This window comes from Ornithorhynchus anatinus, chromosome X5, assembly GCF_004115215.2.
Source record: "Ornithorhynchus anatinus isolate Pmale09 chromosome X5, mOrnAna1.pri.v4, whole genome shotgun sequence".
NCBI classification, from domain to species: domain Eukaryota; kingdom Metazoa; phylum Chordata; class Mammalia; order Monotremata; family Ornithorhynchidae; genus Ornithorhynchus; species Ornithorhynchus anatinus.
Window position 1 is genome coordinate 14728431 of NC_041753.1, and position 21965 is coordinate 14750395.

The 21965-nt window shown below is 44.9% G+C and overlaps 1 long non-coding RNA gene and 2 other non-coding genes across 3 annotated transcripts in view; 1 reads left to right on the top strand and 2 right to left on the bottom strand.

Annotated features, from left to right (window-relative positions):
* LOC114808246 overlaps nucleotides 1-21965 on the top strand; it is a 58895-nt gene that overhangs the window by 24552 nt on the left and 12378 nt on the right. The window lies entirely within an intron of this gene.
* Nucleotides 13424-13561, bottom strand: LOC114808275. The gene has a single exon (XR_003756122.1). It is a non-coding gene; the product is annotated as a small nucleolar RNA SNORA7 (small nucleolar RNA).
* LOC114808421 lies at nucleotides 19703-19841 on the bottom strand. The gene has a single exon (XR_003756269.1). It is a non-coding gene; the product is annotated as a small nucleolar RNA SNORA7 (small nucleolar RNA).

The following is a 21965-nucleotide window of genomic DNA, read 5'->3' on the forward strand; positions in this document are numbered from 1 at the left end:
CTGCAGTCACTGACACTTGGCCCCAGGAAGCAGTGTAGCCTAGTGGATAAAGAATAGGTCTGGGAGCCAGATGACCTGGGTTCTAATCCCGGCTCCACCACTTGCCTGCTGTGTGATCTTGGGCAAATCATTTAACTTCTCTGTGCCTCAGTTTCTTCAACTGTAAAATGGGGATTCAATACCCTTTCTCCCTCCTACTTGACTGTGATCCTCATGTAGGACAGGGGCTGTGTCCAACCTGATTTGCTTGTATCCACCCCAGCACTTAGTACATACTAAGTACATAGTACATAGTGATTACATAGTAATCGCTTAACAAATACCATTAAAAATACAAAAAACACCATCACAGTAGGAGCCCCTACTGCCACAATATTCTCGATGACTAACATTGACGTCTAAGGCTATTTCCATAGTGACTCTGGGCTGCTCCCTGGAAGTTGTGGCAGAAATGACCTTGGAAATAAAGGTCAGAAGCAGGGAACAGAGCAGGAATGGCTAAGCAGCAGAGAAAATAATAATGATTGGGGTATTTGTTAAGCGCTTACTATGTACCAGGCACTGGGGTGGATACGAGCAAATCAGGTCGGACACAGTCCCTGTCCCAAACGGGGCTCACAGTCTTCATCCCCATTTTACAGAGGAGGTAACTGAGGCACAGAAAGTGAAATGACTTGCCCAAGGCCACACAGCAGACAAGCGGCAGAGCCGGGATTAGAACCCATGACCTCCTGACTCCCAGGCCCGTGCTCTATCCACGGTGCCATGCTGCTTCTCATGTCTGCACTTCAGCCACGGCTTCCAGATGCCGCCCCTCTGCCCTACGCTCTGCTGCCGGCTATGACAGAGGCAGCCTCGTGGCAGTACGGTGCCTGAGGTTCTATGACCGTACTGCCCAAAACAGGACGTCTGGTCAGTCTATCCCGCCTCCTATAGCAGTGACCGGTCTTGCCTTCCTCCTGCCCCCCGTCTCTTCAATCCCCAAAATGGAACAATGATAGCAGACGTGGGGCAAAGGTGATGTGCACAGTATGGTGTGGAGGAGAAGAGATTCCCTCCTCCCTTTTCTAATACTTTCCCTTCAGGGTCTGCAGGCGGGCAAGTACACTGGATGCACCCCTTTTCAGAAAGCTAGAGGGGAGGGAAGAAGCAAAGTAGGTGGTTAGGCTTGGGAACGGTTATGTTAGTTTTCAAGATTTATTTACATGACTAACCTTAGAACCTCAAGCTGTGTCTACATGAGGTGGGTGGGGCACATATGCTCGAGCATACTGTGTTGTTCACTCGGATTGTCTTTTCCCCGGTCTTAATTGTTTATCTTCATGGTTGGAATGAGTAAGTAAGCAAACTCAAGATTACACGGGCGCACATGTTGAGTAGTTTGAAACAGAAATGATGAGGCAGCAATGAGTTTCAGATCAATAGGCTTAAATGTCTGGATTGTACACCGACAGGACTTTCCCAGATGGGAGGACGGGGGAGTGAGAAGAGGGAGTTGTCTGGAGTAGGCGGAGGTACTGGCAAGCATCTGAATCAGCACCAATTTTCAACTTGGGGAGTCAGAACAGAGGCGGATTTACTTCTTCTTGGGCCAAGGGGTACAATCCTGGCTCAGGGCCTTCCCACGTTTCCTCTCAGTATTGGTGAACATGGGAGCAGGGGAGAGAGAGAGGCAGAGGAAGAGGGAGAGGGAGAAAGAAAGAATGGATTAGCTCTATGGTTGTTCAGCTTCTAAGCCAGGGCCAGTTGAATTCTTGTTAGTGATGCTTCCCCTATGCCTCCTGCCTCTTTCCTTACCCAGCTCTCTGCCCTAGATCTTTTGAGGTTCAAGTGTTATAATGAAATTTCCATCTTCCTCTCTTAGTCCATCTATTTAGCTGACCTTAAGGCTTCAAAGATGGTACTATTGACAGTGATATTTTATTAGCGTGTGCATGTGTGGCTGATAAACCAAAGTGTGACTGACATCCCATCCACACTGTACATGTAAATATTGCCGCCTTGCTGTACTGACACATTTACTACTTACAGTGCCTAGAACTGTTCTCATTTCCCTCCCTGTGTGTTACGATCGTCTTACTTTTTCTCAACATATCTGACTGGTCTGTCTTGTGCTGCTACCTCACGGCTTCACCTCGTCATCTGAGGCTTTTCTTCATTATCAATCAATGTTATTTATTGAGCACTTTCTGTGCTCTGTACTAAGCACTTGGAAGAGTGCCACAGAATAAGTAGAACGCAGTCCCTGCCCTCAAGTTTCCAATTCATTGTGGCCTTAAAAAATTTATTCAGTCCAGCCTGTCTATAGGCCCCTCCCCAACTCCTTATTTCAGATCAGCGCAGAGAAGCTATTGGATAAGCTACTGTTCTCCATTCATTCATTCAAATAGTGTTTATTGAGCGCTTACTGTGTGCAAAGCACTGTACTAAGTGCTTGGGAGAGTCCAATATAACAGACACATTTCTGCCCATAATGAACTCACAGTCCAGAGGGAATCGCTTACTATGTGCCAGGCACTGTACTAAGCACTGAGGTGGATACAGCAAAAGGGGTTGGACACAGTCCCTGTCCCATGTGGGGCTCACAGTCTCAATCCCCATTTTCCAGATGAGGTAACTGAGGCCCAGAGAAGTGAATTGACTTACCCAATGTCACACAGCAGACAGGTGGCAGAGCCAAGATTAGAACCCATGAGCTTCTGTCTCCCAGGCCCGTGCTCTAGCCACTCCGCCATGCTGCTTCTATTCTCTTGACATCTCTCACCCAGCAAAAGTGTGATGCGATCAGTGCTGAAAGTAAGCTGAAATAGGAAAAAAAGTCAAAGAGCAGGTGTTCCAGGATGGTGGGGGGGGGCAGGACAGGGAGGGGCTGTACCCCCCCAGCCTCTGCTTTCGGCTGTCTCTTTGGTCACTAGCAGCTGCTGTCAATTAACTTCACCCCGAGCTGCATGTCTGGTGTCGTCTTCAGTGGCTGGCCGGTCCTTTTCTCCCTATCCTCCCTACCCTCCCTCAAGCCTGCTCGCGTGACATTGAAGCCATCACCACCGCCGCCCTCCCCACCCCAAATCCCACTCCTTTCTGGGGTTGGATGGGGCACGGCAGGATGGGGCCAGGGGTTAGGACAGAGGTTGCCGGTGTTCCAGCTGGAAAATGGTTTCACTTACAATGCTAGACGTAACAAGCATTGCTGCGGAGCTACTGCTCTTCTAGACTGTGAGCCCGCTGTGGGCAGGGATTGTCTCTCTTTGTTGCTGAACTGTACTTTCCAAGCGCTTAGTACAGTGCTCTGCACACAGTAAGCACTCAGTAAATACGACTGAATGAATGCTCTGACTGCTTTCCAGGATCTCATCATTTGGGATCCTGTCTTGCCACTCAAACTTATGTTTGGCTCTGAGGTGACATAGATGAAACTGCGTTCAAAGTCAGATGTCAGGTACAATACGTGTATAGACAGATCAACACTGTGATTATTCTAGAGACCTTTAAATCGGTCTAAATCTTGATGCTGTGTTAACACCTCACTCTCCCTTCTCCAGCATGGCAGAAGGAGGATGTAGCTGTATTGACATCCTCAGGCAGTGACCAGATAAGCTCCACCCTCCCCTCAGCCCCTTCTTTATCCAGCTGCCCATGCAGCTCTTTAAAACCTTTTTCCCGGCCATTTCCACATAGCTCTTGTGAGCACTCACCTGTGCCCCCAAATCTCCCTCCCACAAATCCCCTTCTGCTCTCCTGGGATTTTTTTTTCTACCAGTTTTCACTTTTGGCAGCCCCCTTAACTGGCTAGCAGCCCCTATTTGGGGACCATCCAAAACCCCCTGGGAGGGGTCTGCCACTTCCCACCCCATCCCATCCTTGCCCAACCGATCCCATGGCTTCATTTTGGCAACTCCTCAGCACGTAGGTCCCCACAACCTCCAGGAGCACTGGCCATTCTGCCTATCAATTTACAAACTCTACTATTTAAGCACTTCTTTCTCTGGTCTGAAATTCGTATTGTGTCTGTCCCCCTCATGAGATGGCAAAGTCCTTGAGGGAGTGATCTGCACACCGTGGGCACTCAATAAATGGTGTTAGTTGATCGATTCGGAGGTCTTTGAAGAGGGTAAGGATGGGGCGGGGGGTCAAGAAGGGAGCAGCCTCTTTTCCTCTGAATTGGGTAAATTCCATGTCAGGTGGCAATGGCCTAATACATTCGGGGGTAGGGGTCCGATTTATTTGGCATTTCAGAGCAAGTCACTGCTTTGAACTGGGCTGCTAATTTACCAAGAAGGAGGTGTCCAGCTAATGCTCTTGATTGAGGAAGGGAATTATCATAATCTTTTTCTTGAATAAGGGCTGCCTATAGCATCTGAATTTACCCAGCTATGACTGATAGCTTCAAGTCTGCTCAGAGTAACAGGGGCTGAGTTCTGATTCTCTGTTCACCTGGAAATCATTAACCTTCCTTATCCTGCATTTGCTGGCCAAAATAAGATACTTGTTGATTTTGAAAGTGTTTTGAAATCTTGGAGTAGGACCTGATCAGCAAAACTGCCTTATTTTTAATCACTAGTCCTAGAGATACGTGTTACTATATTTGGACTTTGCATTTTTCATCTGCTATTTTCCCACCACAAACCTGCTTTTTGTACTGCAAATAATCGTGAATTATCATCCTGAAACAGTGTACATACATAAGTGATAGCCGGTTCCTTTTTCATTTCTCTAGAGAGCCCATTTTAAATGATCTGGTTAGGAATAAGAAATATCTTCTCGGTAATATCATTACGGTTTTCCGCATGAGGATATAAAGGAATAAGGTGTTAATTATTTAATGTTTCTGTGGAATAAATTTGGTATAATATAAACCGTGTGAATTTCCCTTTGTGTTTGTAGGAGAGCACAGATAATTAGACCTAAGTTTATGATAATATAACTCAACATATAGAATATAGAATTGTTTGACATTCCCCTGCCTTGAGAGTAGATAGCCTGTAGGCATCTATCTCTTCTTAAAATAAATAGCACATTCTCAAACACTTGAGAGTAAATTAAGATTCTCTAATTTAGGAGAAATAAGTTTTACAGATAGCTCATGAACCTCCCAAGACAAACAAAGCCAGCATCAGCAGAAAAAGCTCAAAGAGTTCAGAGATCCCATGAACAATCCAGGGAGAAAAATTAACCCTTGCTAAGAAGAATAATTATGGTATTTGTTAAGCACTTACTATGTGCCAGGCACTGTTCTAAATGCTGGGATAAATACAAGATAATCAGTTTGGACACAGTCCCTATCCCACATAGGGCTCACAGCCTTAATTCCCATTTTCCAGATGACGGAATGGATGCACAGAGAAGTCAACTGACTTACCCAAGGTCACACAGCAGACAGGTGGCAGAGGTGGGATTGGAACCCAGGTTCTTCGGGCGGGGGGGGGGGGTAGAGAAAGAAAGAGGATCAAATTAGATAACCAGCTTCTGAAAACGTCTCCAGAACTGGTGTGGGGACATCTTTGTGACTGTCATTTTAGCTAGTCCCACACCTAGAGATAGGAGCAGGGACAGCTTCAAAGTTTCTAGGACAAGTAATTACTTCCTCCTAGGTATCCCTCCCCAAAGGGAAAGATAATCCGCAAAAGTATCAGATACTTATCTGATGACTCATCTGGAACACAGTCAAACACAGGGAAGGAACTATAATTGGAAAAGGAGGACGATGCTAGTTAATTGGAGAAAGACATCCAATGGCCATTTTAGCAGGAAGGACTGAGAAATCCTTGGGACAGGACACTGGAGAAGATTTCCCCATTTCAGGGGTTCAGAGTTTAGGAAAACAACTCCCTCCGAAGGGTGGAAAGGAAACAGTTTCAAGGATTGGTGGCACTGTTTATCCCGACATCTAGAAATCCTGAAAGGGGGTGAACCTGAAACCTGGGGTTCCCTGAAGGAGGCCTAGAATAGCAGAGGAGGAACAGACTCAAGGAAAATCCATCTGGACTGCTTGCAGGTAAGTAAGAGGGTCCTGAGGAAGGGGAAGTAGCAATAATAGCATATATCGTGTGCCCAGTGGGTGCAACATATTGTAGAAGGCTCTTGGCAAATACAAAACAAGCAAGTGCCACGTTCCCTGCCCACAAGGAATTTACACTCTACTGAGGAGATTGGAGTAAAACTATTTTAAAACAGGAATCAAAATAAATGTTTCAATGTTCAAATGAATTAACACTTGAGAGAAATGCATTAGTTCGGGGACAGGTGGTTTGGAAAGGTGACTTGATTTACAGTCGATACCTAAGAAACTTTATTTGCTAAGTGCACTATCAATGAAAAAAACGGTTAAGAAGTCCAACTTCGGTGATGGAGTTGAGGAAAGAAGGTAAAGGGCTCAGGTTTGCTGGAGAAAGCTCTGCTTGGGGGAAAATGGCAAATGGAGAAGGAGCATGGCCTAGTGGATAGAGCATGGGCCTGGGAGTCAGAAGGACCTGGGTTCTAATTCCAGCTCCATTACTTGTCTGCTGTGTGATCTTAGGCAAGTCAGTTCACTTTTCCATGCCTCAGTTATCTCACCTGTAAAATGGGGATTAAGAATGTGAGCCCCAAGTGGGATAAGGACTGTGTCCAACCTGATTAGCTTATCTCCCCTAGTGCTTAGTACCCTGCCTGAACATAGTAAGCACTTATCAAATACCATAAAAAAAAAGGAAAGTAGCAAAGCCTCTTCAAACATCCAGCAATCAACTCTCTTAAAGCAGGACTGATTAGCTGGGCCCTTGCCATTTGGGAGTGCTTAAGTACAAACTCAAGGGGAAATGGCAATGAATGGAAGGTGGAATCTTTAGGGCAGAGACTTCTAAAACCACCGCATCCTTGGAAGGGAAACACCAGAGGTTTTAGGACCCAGGGCCACCCCCCTATATGCAAGTCCTCCTTCGAGTGGCTTTGGGGGTAATTTTGGCCTGGAGAAAGGCTGGGGTGCTCTCAAATTACCTCAACCTTCCAAAGGTGAACTGCCTTTAAAACCAGATGCTGTTCCATCAGGAGGGATATATCCCTCAAATTGCTTTGCAAACTGTGCCTCAACTAACTGCCTTTAGTTTTTCAAATTTTCACACGTGACTTCTATTTCTCAGTGGATGACAATGGAATCCTCTTACTCCAGTCAAAATGCTCATCGTCATCCTCGCCTTTCTTCGCTCTGTCTTCAAATGGTCTTCAACACCACACTGAACTAGGTTCAAATGGCCCTTTCTCTTCACCATGTTTGCTATGACAACAGAGTAAATTAAATTCTGACTTGGTATTGCTTCTGAAATTTGGATGCAGCTAGAAACAAAGACTAAAGATACCAGGAAAGATATTGAGAGACTCTGTGACATTCAATCTATGTAAAATGGTTGTCTGAAGAGCATCCATATCTCATTTTTATGAATGTAAATAAGTATAGGCTTTGGAAAATCTGATCAGGAGAATGGGTTCTGTAACTCGTAAAATCCCGACCTGTTAATCCAGTACAATCTTCCTAACTTTCTAGTTATCTCCAGCATCTCTCATTAAACACAACAAGTACTGTACACAATTTCATTGTTTGTTTTTAAAAAAAAGCCCACACCTCTCCTTGTACTACAAAGGAAGCATTTTGATAGACACTATATCATAAGTCATCACAATACCCCTGTGAAAGTTAAATAAGTCTTGTATGGCAAACTGAGGTATAGAAAACTGCCTTGTCAACCATGACTGAGTGGCATGCATGACTGGGAACAGAATTCATCTTTCCTGACTCTTATTTTTAACTGTACCCGTGCCCAAGATAATAAACTTTCACGATTGCAATTGTTAGCTGGAATTTTTTTCCTTTAAATTTGCAAAGGCCCTCGATGTTTCTTTAAGCTTTTCTTCACAACAACCTGGCAAGAGTGGCTCAGCATTACTCCCCCTCCTTTTTTATCTGTGTCCCTGAGGTCAGGGAGGATAAACACTAAATCAGAGCCAAGATTAGAGCTGCAGAGTTTCTGAGGTGCATGGCCCACCAGACCACATAGTCTCCCAAATCACAGTTTCACAGATTGGGAAGAGGCACATGTATAACAGAAATAAATGCTTCATCCATTTTAAATCTGCTGGTTTTCTAGCCGATGAAATTTATTTGACCGCATTATGGAGTATAAACAAAATAACTGAAATGCATTAACACTACAAGAACTTTGCACTGATAAGCTTTGATTAAAAAAAACCACACAGAAAATTGATATAATTTATTTTCAGTCTTTGGATATTACATTTTAGCCATAGGGCAAAACTTCATGCCCAAATGCTTAAATTGTTTAGGAACTGGAGCTATGGTAAGTTGATTTTATAGTGATGATAACTGCCCGGAAAGCTATTTTTAGTATATTTTAGTAAATATACATTTGAAAATGAATGTAGCATACTATGGGCAGTTTCGAAACTTGTGATTTCTCCATAGAGCTCCTATTTTTTCCCCCAAAATTACCAAGTAGCATTACCAACATTCCTGGGGTAAACTGATGACTCTCATCATTTAAATGTTGGGAGGAAGCATAGCCTAGAGGCAAGAGTCCAAGATCAGGAGTCAGGAGAGTTTGGTTCTAGTCCCAGCTCAGATATTTGTGTCCTGTGTGACCTTGGGCAGGTCACTTAATTCCTTGGTGCCTCGGTTCCCTCATCTGTAAAATGGGGATAAAATATCTGATTTCCCTCCTTTTTAGACTATGGATGGGCCCCTTGGGCGACAGGGGCTGTGTCCAATCTACCCTGCTGCTTGACACTTAGTATGTACTTAATAGATGTCACTATTATTATTAGTAGTAGTATTATTATGGAGAAGCAGCATGGCTCAGTGGAAAGAGCACGGGCTTGGGAGTCAGAGGTCATGGGTTCTAATCAGCGTGGCGCAGTGGAAAGAGCATGGGCTTTGGAGTCAGGGCTCGTGAGTTCGAATCCCAGCTCTACCACTTGTCAGCTGTGTGACTGTGGGCAAGTCACTTAACTTCTCTGTGCCTCAGTTCCCTCATCTGTAAAATGGGGATTAAGACTGTGAGCCCCACGTGGGACAACCTGATTCCCCTATGTCTACCCCAGCGCTTAGAACAGTGCTCTGCACATAGTAAGCGCTCAACAAATACCAACATTATTATTATTATTAATCCCAGATCTGCCACTTGTCAGCTGTATGACTTTGGGCAAGTCACTTAACTTCTCTGGGCCTCAGTTACCTCATCTGTAAAATGGCAATGAAGACTGTGAGCCCCATGAGGGACAACCTGATCACCTTGTATCCCCCCAGGGCTTAGAACAGTGCTTTGCACATAGTAAGCGCTTAACAAATACCAACATCATTATTATGTAGTTGCAATACAGAGTGTCCAATGCAAGGATGCAAGACACAGATGCTTTGAATTTCCCAACTAGAGTGCTAAAAAAATGCATTCCACATCTTCGCATTTTTCTCTTGGACGCCGGAGTTCCCAAATTGATTATATGCACTAAACTGTTTTTCTGGCTTCCTCAGAAACACACAGTTCTGGCCCCATTCACTAACGAAGGGGGCCGTTCAGCATCAGGTGGACCTGTGATATGGAAATTCTTGTGATCCTGTGTGTCAAATCTTGACATGAACACAAATTATTTGATTTATTGAATTTCTTGTATTTGCCAGTCCCTTTGTACAGTAACTCCAGATTTCCAAATGTCATCCAGAGTCCTGAAAAATGGGGTTGCTGATGTTGGAAAATGACATCTAACCATTGCAGGGGATCTGAGCAATGACACTGGAATATGTATCTTGTCCTGTATTTTGGGGGTGTTCTACTTTGGACTTCTCATCTGACCAGCAGTGGAAATAACTAGTGCTCCGTCACAAGGTAAGTTTGGCAACTGCAGGAACCTGTTATGTCACAACACTGTTCTAGCAGATTTTCATTTAACTTTCTGGTCATTTCCTAAATCTTCTGGTCCAAATCTGTGGTACTAATGGTAATTAAAATGAAAATGACAATTTCTGTTTCTATAACAACTTTCTCCCAAAGAGTTTAGGGTGCTTTTCACAAATTATCTTTTAACCCCTCAGATATCACTACACAGATAGAGACTGTAAACTCACTGTGGGCAGGGTACAAGTCTACCAACTCTGATGTGTTGTACTCTCCCAAGAGCTTAGTACAGTGCTCTGCACCCAGTAAGTGCTCAATAAATACCACTGATTATTATTATCCCACTTTTAGAGATCAGAAAATCGAAGCATCGAAAGATGAAATGTCCTGCCCAAATTCCCTCTGCAAATCAATCAAGTAGTCAGGACATGAAATCAATACTCCCATTCCCTTTTCTCACCTAGGGGCTGTCTACCTCCTAGCAAGTCAGAGGCAGGAATTTCTAAAGGCAGGCCTTCCGGGAGGTGGGACATCGAGATAGCCTATTCCTCGCTATAAAATGGAAATCTTTTTTGGTGTTCTTTTATACCACAGATGAAGGAATTATGTCATGTCTACCAGCTATATTGCATTGTACTCTCCTGAGTGTTTAGTACAGGGGTCCACACAGAGTAAGCACTCAATAAATACCATTGAGTGATTACTAGATGACTGGTTACGGGCAGGGCCATACTGAAGAAGGGGCTCACCAGGCTGAAGCCCAGGGCCCCCAAACACCTCATAAGGTAACTTCCAGCCATCTGACCTGCTGTCTCCACTGCAGCCCCTTCCCCTACCAAAAGTCGCCAATCAGTCAATAGCTTTTTCAGCTAGTTGAAGCATGCTTTCCCCCTCAATCACTCTCCCTCCTACAGTGGAACTCTCCTCCCTGCAGCTCTGGTTTGTTGCCAGGGATAGCGTGTAGGTGACTCATGTGAACTATAGCCCCGGCCAACCCAGTTCAGAAAACTCCAGTTCAGCTTTGGTAAACTGGGAAGGGGAGAGAGCCCCTCAGCCGTCAGCCAGAGAAGCGGAGGTGGAGGACTGCCCCCATCACCCATCCTCTCCCCTTCCCCTGGCCCCAAAACACTTCCCTGGGAAGGAACTGAAGCAGGCAGAGTTTCACCAGCAAGCCTTGGAAGGCTGAACACAATAGCCCCATCAATTAGCAATAGCTAATTACTCTATCTAATTTGTTAATTAACCAGGGGATTAGTGAATGTTAATGGCGGGAGTGAGGAGGAGCCTTGTGGCACACACTCAACTCTCAGAGCCAAGCCGATTCCCCCTGGGGCAGGGGATTGGCACAGGGCAGCTAGCATGGCGGGAGGGGTGGGGGGGGCATCCGATCTAATGTCACCATACTCTGCATAATGTAACGACGTTATGGAGGCCCCACAAAATCTATTAGCCCTGAACCCACAGAGGCCTAGCTCCCCCTTTTGAATCCAGTGACTATTTCTTGATCTATCACCTCTTCTTTTTCCTTTCATCCTCTTCCCCAGTTTTTCCTCTTCTATTTCTCTGTTCAGGGCCATAACAACTCTATAAAAGGCTGATCGATCAATCAATCAACGGTGCTTGCTGAGTGCTTACTGTGTGCAAAGGACTGTTCACTTGGGAGAGTACACTGGAGCAGAGTTGGTAGAAATATTCCTTTCCAAGCACTTAGCACAGTGCTCTACACACAGTAAGTGCTCAATAAATATAACAATGAATTTCCTGCCCACAGCAAGCTTACAGGCCAGAAAGGGAGACTGGCATTATAAAGAAATAAATTATAGATACGTATGTACTTAAGTGCTGTGAGGCTTAGGGAGGGGTAAACAAAGGAAGGGTACAAGACCAAGGGCAAGAGCGAGGCAGAAGGGAGTGGGAGAAGAGGAAATGAGGGTTTAGCCAGGGAAGGCCTTCTTGGAGGAGATGTGCCTTCACTAAGGCTTTGAAGGTGGAGAAAGTGATCGTCTATCAGATATGAAGAGGGAGAGCGTTCCAGGCCAGAGGCAGGACATGGGCACATGGGTCAATAGGAGATAGACGAGTTAGAGGTACAGTGAGTAGGCTGGCATTAGAGGAGCGAAGTGTACTGAAAAAAAGCATGCTTCTTTGAAAAAGATCTGCTTTTCATTGACTGCAATAGGTGGGTTACTCATATATTCTAGTATAAAATCAATGTCCTTAGCATTGAGTGCTGCATTTGTCCACAAAATGAAGGCTCCTGCTCTCTGAAGAGCCTCTCTAAAATGTCTTTGACTGTAGCATTTGATTGTTCCTGAAATGTTTCTCTGAGCTTGCCACACATCTAAGTCACTTGCCTGCTGATACTCTGAAAGAGGTGTAAATGATCTAAACATTTTCATTGAGTAGTAGATATGGCTTCAAACCCACTCAGCAACTGTTTTACTGTCCTAAACCCAAATCTAGTCCTGGAGGCATATTTTCAACATCGCCATTTGGTTCACAAATATTGAATTAGTCGCTTCTTTAAACCTCCACTTCTCATCGCTCCCGCATCGTTCCCGATGAAAGAGTGAGAATCCCAAAGGGTGAAAATTCCAGCAAGGTCAGGGAACGTTCTCTTGCTGATCATTCCTTTGCTCTTTTCCCTTTCGAATGTTTCACTTTTGATTTTCAATCTCCCTTCCTTCCTCTGGTGAAATGCTCAATGATGATGATGGAGTCTCCCGTAAAGAACGGTCTCTGGTCTTGAGATATCTGGGCCCAGAACCCGTATAAAGGGATTTTAGTGAAAGTGGTTTGCACAGGGCTGGTTGCACTCTCTTTCCTGTCTGTTATGGTCCCCCTGAGGAACAGAGTGCAATGAGTGAGTAGGCAGGAATGCAGTATATTGCCAAGGGCACACAAAAAAAATATTTACGTGTAGGACTCATTTGTGACTGAGATGGCTACAGTCCACTGCCAATACCGGGCCTTAGCACCATGGGCTGGTGAATAGTTGTCTTGGAAGCTGTTGCATTCTTCACTATCCACGTTAGCCAGCTCTGTTTCACATTTCCTACTGGGTTTGCCCAAGGTGGTTCTTTGATCAGAAACTTTCACCACTAATGGCATAGCCCAAGCAGGCATTCCCCTACTTTCCTAGGAATTGACTGTTCCCTATGTAACCAGATGATTTAAAAAAAAATGACCAAAAGAGTGTAGAATATATGCTGGAGATTGCTGCTGCTTGCTGTTGTCACCACTGCTGCCTGCAAGCAGCATGGCCTAGTCGAGAAGCAACATGGCCTAGTGGAAAGAGCATGGGACTGGAAGTCAGAGGTCCTGTCTTGTCTTGTCTTATGCCATCGAGTCATTCCGACCCATAGCGACACCACGGACACATCTCTCCCAGAACGCCCCCCTCTCCATCTGCAATCAATCAATCCATAGAGTTTTCTCGGTAAAAATACAGAAGTGGTTTACCACTGTCGCCTTCCGTGCGTAAACTTGAGTCTCCGCCCTCGACTATTTTCCATGCCGCTGCTGCCCAGCATGGGTGAGTTTTGACATGTAGCAGATCGCCTTCCATTCGCTAGCCACTGGCCAAGCTAGGCATGGAACGGGTAGGCCTCTGCTTGATTCTCCCTCCCGTAGCCGAGACTGGTAGAGTACTGGAAACTCTCCAGGTGCGACCCCGAGAGGGTGGAAGTCAGAGGAGGTGGGTTCTAATCCTGACTCTCCCAAATGCCTGATGTGTGATATTGGGCAAGTCGCTTCAATTCTCTGTGCCTCAATTACCTCATCTGTAAAATGGGGATTAAGACTGTGAGCCCCACGTGGGACAACCTGACTACCTTGTTATCTACCCCAACACTTAGAACAGTGCTTGGCACATAGTAAGTGCTTAACAAATACCATAATTATTATTATTGTTATGTGGGACAGGGACTTTGTCCTATCTTCATTCATTCAATCATATTTATTGAGCGCTTACTGTGTGCAGAGCACTGTACTAAGCGCTTGGAACACACATTAAGTGCTCAATAAATATGACTGAATGAAAGTACAATTTGAAAGTACCATAATTATTATTATTATGTGAGACAGGAACTGTGTCCTATCTGATCATCTCATATCTACCCCAGGACTTAGAACAGTGCTTGACACTTAGTAAATGCTTAACAAATACCACAATTAATATCAGTATTATTATTCTGCTGCTTCCCAGACCAAGCGGGCGGCTCCCTGATCCAATTGCTCCCCGATCCTTCTGCATCCCAGGTCTGATGCTGCCAAGCCTGAGCTAAAATCATGGAGGGGGCCTTAACTGCAGCACCCTCTATCAAGCATACCACCCCTTAACTCCTGGCCATACTCTGACCAGTCAATAGTCCATCATCCCAGTTTGAAACTGGAATGGGTAGGGGTGAGACCAGAGATGATTTCCCACAGGTATGGATCCCACGTCTGTGGCTTAAGCAAGGGAAAGATCAGCTCACTCCCCTCCCAGCTGACAGCCATGTGAATATTTCGCGATTTGCCACTGCTTCTCACAGCACAGCCAGGGAGGTCACAGCTCACCAGCTCACAGCTCACCAGCCCTCCAGTTGCCTGTGCTGCATCCTTGGCTACTCTGGCATGTCAAACTGCGCCAGAATGAAAACCCAAATTCCCTCAGTCCCACCTAAATTCTAGCTGCAGCACTAGAGCATGTTTCTTTGGAAAGCTGATTAAGGAATAATGCATAATGTAGTCTTGTCCTTTTGACTAATCTTTGTCTTCTAAGCTCCATTTTCCCAAATGGCAGTTTTGAGTTGGGAAGAGAGGCACTGGGTATTGGTGGCCCTTATATACCCTGGTCAGCTCTAACAGAGAAGCAGCATGGCCTAGTGGATAGAGCACTGGCCTGGGAGTCAGAAGGACCTGGGTTCTAATCCCAACTCTGCCACATGTCTGCTGTTTGACCTTGGGCAAGGCATTTAACTTCTCTGGCTCTCAATTTCCTCATCTGTAAAATGGGGATTAAGACTGTGAGCCCCATGTGGGATAGGGATCGTGTCCAATCTAATTAACTTGCATCTACCCCAGCACTTAGAACAGTGCTTGGCACATAGTAAGCGCTTAATGAGTACTGTAATTATTATTATTATTCATTACAGAATATGGATCTAACATGATGGATGGAAGTATTAGGGGATAGTCTTCCCTACTAATAATAATAATACTTGGTTTTATGTGCTGTGTTTATCACTGGGATAAACACAAGTTCATCGGGTTGGACACAGTCCCTGTCCCATATGGGGCTCACACTCTAAGTAGGAGGGAGTAGGCTTTAAGCCCCATTTTACAGATGAGGCAACTGAGGCACAGAGAAGTTAAGCGACTTGCCCAAGGTCACACAGCAGACACGTGGCAGAGCCGGGATTAGAACCCAGGTCCTCTGACTCCCAGGCCCATGTTCTTTTCACTAGGCCATTGAGTATAGGGGGAAAATTATGTACGTACATGTGTGGCATTAATCTAGGTATGTTGCTGCTAAACTTCCAAGCCTCTGCCTCAGCCATACTGTTCTGTACCATAGAGTACTTTGTATTTCTCTGTATTTTTGTAACTTCACAGTATTTAATACAATGAAATAAATCAGTGGCAAGGATGCAAAGTGGTCTGCTACTGGTGGACATAATAATAATAATAATAAGTACAGGAAATTGTACGGCCAAATAATCACAGTGGTAACTCTGAACCATCTACCCCTAACCCCTTAATTCCCACTGAATCAATAATTACTCTAACACAATACCCCATAGGACAGGGATCTTCCAGACTGCAACCTCCTGTGTTACAGGAAAAAAAAAACCTGTACAGCAAAATGTTATTTCCTCCTCCTGGCCCTTTAGCCCCATCCTGGGGAGGGGCTGACTTCAAATCTTTCCTTGTGTAACAAGAACTGCAATGTCCAAGATCAAAGGAATGTGTTTTTCTTTGTTTAGGCTTTCCCTTATTGCCATCTTTCATTCCCCACTGATGCACAAAAGCTGAGGTAGCAAGGGAGTCGAAGGCTGAGACATGGTTGAAGTTAAATGATTCATACAGGGAAGAAAGATGCTGTTGCTTGGTGAGAGAGACAAAAAGACCCTTAGCATAAAAATACCAGGCTAGAAAAATCTCTACCCACCACACAATGTTAACCCTTTGTTGTCTTTTGATCTTTTCAATTATGTTCGGCCACGGGAGATACACATCGGGGTTTTTTTTTCCCACTTCAGGATAAAAGCAGTATGAGGCTGGTAAATATTATGCAAAAAAATAAAGATTCAATAAAAATATTTTGCACAGGGACAACGTTTTATAGCCACCCATACTGTTTTCATTACCAATTTTCCATACCACCTGGCAAACTTTTTCTGTCTGCCAGGAAACAACATACAGTATATAAAGCCCCACACATCTGTGCACTATGAGTTGTTTCAGTATCAATTTTTTTCCCTACTTTCAAACTAGGACAAAATCCAGATTTCCTGAGAGAGCCAGCCTCCCAGCCGGCCTTCAATAGAGCTCACCCCAGGAGTTGGAGACAAACAGTGCAAACCATCTCCCAGGGAGGGGCGACCTGCCCTTGTCCTCCTCCAGGCAAAGGCAAGCATGGAGGAGAAGCAGAACCAGGACTTTGTGAAGGGGTTTTGCTTCATTTCAAGTTCCTTCACGGGGAATTTTCCTGCCGAACTACCATCCCACAGGGAAATCCCAAGGGAGAATTTTTCAAATTTGAACAAAACCACTACAGAAAACAAACTGCCAATTGGAAAGCCATAATATTCCTCTTCTCTCTTCTTGTGTCTCAAAGCAAGTGAGAGACGGTTCTGTTTTTCTGTGGAGATGGGGGACATGAAGGGCACATATAACTGAAATTAACCAATAGCTTTGCTCCCCTTTCATCATAGACCTTTTTTTCCAGATCTACTAACAAACAGCAAGATTGACTGGTTTGGATTTCATTTTTTGCCGAATTGTACTTCCCAACCAATTAGTACAGTGCTCTGCACACAGTAAGGGCTCAATAAATACAATTGAATGAATGAATGACTCTCCTTTAACTGCTGCTGCTCACTCTCTGGTAGGGGTGCCGAAAAACAGTGAAACAAATGATTGAATGGTTAGCATGGATGGCAAGGACCAATCGATCGGTCAGTGGTATTTATTGAGCACTTACTGTGTGCAAGTAAGTATGGTACTATTAGCTTGGGAGAGTTCAGTACAATAGAGTTGGTGGATCCCTGCCCACAAGAAGCTTACAGTTGAACTTCTGGCAAATCCTAATCAATCGATCAATCAAGAATATTTCCTGAGCACCCACTCTGAGGAGAGTACTGAACTAAGCTCGTGGGAGACTATAGGAGAGTTTGTAGATATGATCGCTGCCTTTAAGGAGCTTACAGTCAAGTGAGGGAAAGGGACACTAAAATAAATGACAGATAGGACAAAGAAGGAAAAAGGGATATCTACATGAATTAGTACTTAGCAAGGAGGGGCATGTAAGATGATTCATAAGCGCTGAGGAAAGCTGTGAATACTTAAGTGCTTAGATAGTTCTGAAGTGGTAGTTGAAGAGATACAGGGTGGGATGATTAAAAATTAATAGAGGAAGGCATCCTGAAGGAGATGTGATTACAGAAGGGCTTTGAAGATGGAGAGAGCAGTGGACAGTTGGATTGGAAAGGGGAGACGTTCTAGGCAGAGGGAAGGGTGTGGGGCAAGAAGTTAGAGGCAAGAGAGGTTACAAGGCACAGTAGGAAGTAAGCTTTAAAGAAACAAAAAGTGAGATCTGGGGCATAATGGAAGGAGAGAGTGGATGAGAAGGAGGGGGAGAACTGACTGAATACTTAGTTAAGAGTTTCTGCTTGATGCAGAGAGGAATGAGCAACCTTTGGAAGTTTTTGAGGAATGGAAAGAGGTGAACAAAACAATGTTTTAGAAAAACGATCCAGGCAGCAAAGTATGAACTGGAGGGGGAGAGACAGGAGGCTGGGAAATCCGCAAGGAGGCCGATATAGTAGTTGTGGGAAGTGGACAAGTTATTGGAGCAGCATGGTGGCAGTTTGGAGGGAGAGCGAGGGGCAGATCCTGGAAATGTTGTGGAGCAAGAACTACCATGATTTGAAAACAAACTGGATATGGGGACTGAAAGAGAGGAAGCAGCTAAGGGTACTATTAAGGCTGCGGGCTTGAGAGACAAGGAGAACGCTGGAGGATTGGAGAAGGAAAATGATAAGTTCAGTTTTAGATATATTGAACCAGGAGAATGAGAGAGAAGTGTAGAGTTGCAAAATGCAAAGCAGTTGATTTAACAATTCTATAGCAAATCTGATCAAAATCTTTGGTGGGGAAGAAAGTGGAAACTATACATGTTTATTTTATCTGCATATTTTAATCATCCGCAGTACTCCTGGCCTACATTTACAAGGCCTTTCCTTCAGTAAAAACATATATGAAATGTATAACAAGTGGGTATATATACATATATATATATACACACACACATATATACATATATAAATGCATATATATATATATATGCTCAAAAGTTGGTATTCATAGATCTGCCCATTATATATCTTTTGTTTGTTTTACTGAGGAAACACACCAAAACAACCATACATTAGTAACCCAGACAAATGGGTAAGTGAAAACACATAGAGCAAGAAAGCAAATACCTCGGCTAGGAAAAAATAAGTGGAGGGTGAATACTTATTTAAAGCCTCCTAGCTCTAGTTTCCAGAACCAGCATTACTGAGGAATACAGTATTAAGCTCCTCTCCTCTAATGGCCTCCCTCCCAGCCTGACTGGGGCATGGAAATTGCCAGTTTCAGAACTGTTTTTGCAAGGAAAAGCACACTGTATTTACAAACGCATTATTATACCAGATTTTCCTCTGGGCCTAAATTACTCCCAGTAGTAAGAAACCAATAGACAACCAACAGCCCTGAGGCTCTAGGATTCCAACCTCTTTCATGATTTTATGGGGCTTGAGATCTGCACTCCCTCTTTCAGGCAACTCGGAGACCTTTAGTATCCTGTAGCAGTAATGGATTATTAAATGGCATCCTAGAGTTCTGAGAGGATGGATGTGCCTCCTTTTATGCTTTAACTTAACTACCAGGGAGGGACTTGGGCCCTGTGGAGAATAAAAGCCAGTGTGACTCACTGTGTAAATACAGTCATGTAAATACCACTTCTAAATGCCAGAAATATGTGTGTGTGTGTGTGTGTGTGTGTGTAGCTGCCTTTGATTTTTTGAAGATAATGCTTCCGATGGTGAGACCCTATACTCGCATGCAAATGTGACTGAAATAACCAAATGGAACATTGTTTACAAGTAAGGATAAATCCTTGGTAGATGTTTTCTGCCTTGGATCTGCCCCGTTTTTGACTCTGCCACCTGACATCATGGTCAGATGTTCCAAGCATACAGTGGATTAAGCGTAGGATACAGCACCCTTGCAAATATCCCAAAGGGCTGGAGTGAAAGAAGGGAAGCAGATGCAGCAGATTCCCTTTAGGCCCAAGGATGGTCCAGATCGCACTGTTCACCTTGGGACCGACCCATTCTTGGGAGTCCTCATCTTGGCTTGTGCCGTCGAGTCGTTTCCGACCCGCAGCAACACCACGGACACATCTCTCCCAGAACACCCCACTTTCCATCTGCAATCGTTTTGGTAGTGGATCTGTAGAGTTTTCTTGGAAAAATATGGACGTGGTTTACTACTGACGCTTTCCGCACAGTAAACTCGAGTCTCCACCCTTGACTCTGTCCCAGGCCGCTGCTGCCCAGCATGGGTGAGTTTTGACTTGTAGCAGATAGCCTTCCACTCGCTAGCCACTGGCCAAGGTAGGGAATGGAATGGGTAGGCCTCTGCTTGACTCTTCCTCCCATAGCCAAGACTGGTAGAGTACTGGAAACTCTCCAGGTGCGAGCCTGAGAGGGGATTCTTGGGAGGTAGGGAGAGGATATTAACAGATCTCTGGACACCTCCAGTCCTGGTCATCCTGGGGAGGCAGCATGGGTCTTTGAACTTGGGAGAGTTCGAGTAGCCATTTGGTGAAGAGTGGGGTCTGGTTTAGGCCCCCCTGAACAGCAGCCTAACTGGGGTGGACCCCAGATCTGACGCAGACTCCCTGAGAATCAGAGATAATCTGGGTGCCGTTGGTTACCAGCCAAAATAATAATTATGGTGGTATTTATTAAGCAACGACTGTGTGTCAAGCACTGTACTAAACACTGGGGTAGATATAAGATAATCAAGTCAGAGGATATGGGTTCTAATCCCAGCTCTGTCACTTGTCTGCGGTGTGACCCTGGGCAAGTCGCTTCACTTCTCTGAAAATGGGTAATAAGACAGTGAGCCCTATGTGGGACAGGAATTGGGTCCAACCTGATTACCTTGTATCTACCCCAGCACTTAGAACAGTGCTTGGCACATAGTAAGCGCTTAACAAACTATCATTATTACTATTAAGTCAGACATAGTCCCTGTCCTACACAGGGCTCACACTCTAAGTAGGTGGGAGAACAAGTACTGAATCCCCATTTTGCAGATGAGGAAACTGAGGCACAGAGAAGTTAAGTGACTTTCCAAAGTCACACAACAGGCAAGAGGTAGAGCCGAGATTAGAACCCATGTCTTCTGACTCCCAGGCCCGTGCTTTATCCACTAAGCCACGCTTTTTGTCTTCACACCATCGCGCACACCTTCCCTCCATCTGGCCCACATATCTTTGGATTTGCACTGGGCAGGTAGCAGAGACTGTTGATTTAAGTCATTTTTACTGCCTGTCTTTAAAAAAATCTGTGGCCCGAACCTATTTGCCAGGCTAGTACCTAGAACATATCTCTCTTCTGGCAAATGATTTATTAGGTAACTGTAGCTCATATAAACTGGGTTGTGACTTTTTCGAATGTATCAAAAGGCATTGAAATCAATGTCATCTGACCCATCAATACTGCGCTACAAGAAAGTGAATATTGATGTTTCATTTAGAGACCATCACCCACTGCCAGGTCAATAATGGGATGATTGCTGCACTTCTAGAGGAACAGCAATTCTGCAGAATGGTGTTGGCATTGGTGAGCGGATTATTAGGAGGGAAGGGAAACTGTGGAAAGCAAGGTTTTACAGGTAGGATTGAGTCAAATGGTTTGTAAAAATACTCTGTAAAAGCGCTGAACATCTCTCTCCCGATCTTTCAATTCCCCTTCTCCCTACACCACCACTGCCACTGCCTTCTTCCTCTCAGTAAACCTGAGTCTCCGCTCTCGACTCTCTCCCGTGCCGCTGCTGCCCAGCACGGGTGAGTTTTGATCTGTAGCAGATGGCCTTCCACTTGCTAGCCATGGCCCAAGCTAGTAATGGAATGGATATTCATTCATTCAATAGTATTTATTGAGCGCTTACTATGTGCAAGGCACTGTACTAAGCGCTTGGAATGAACAAGTCGGCAACAGATAGAGACAGTCCCTGCCCTTTGACGGGCTTACAGACTAATCGGGGGAGATAGGCAGACAAGAACAATGGCAATAAATAGAGTCAAGGGGAAGAAAATCTCATAAAAACAATGGCAACTAAATAGAATCAGGGTGATGTACATCTCATTAAACAAAATAAACAAAATAAATAGGGTGATAAAGATATATACAGTGGAGCGGACAAGTACAGTGCTGAGGGGGTGGGATGGGAGAGGAGGAGGAGAGGGAAAGGGGGAAGAAGAGGGTTTAGCTGCGGAGAGGTGAAGGGGGGTAGAGGGAGCAGAGAGACAAAGGGGGAGCTCAGTCTGGGAAGGCCTCTTGGAGGAGGTGAGTTTTAAGTAGGGATTTGAAGAGGGGAAAAGAATTAGATTGTCTGAGGTGAGGAGGGAGGGCATTCCAGGACCGCGGGAGGACGTGGACCAGGGGTCGACGGCGGGATGGGCGAGACCGAGGGATGGTGAGGAGGTGGGCGGCAGAGGAGCGGAGCGTGCGGGGTGGGCGGTAGAAAGAGAGAAGGGAGGAGAGGTAGGAAGGGGCAAGGTGATGGAGAGCCTTGAAGCCTAGAGTGAGGAGTTTTTGTTTGGAG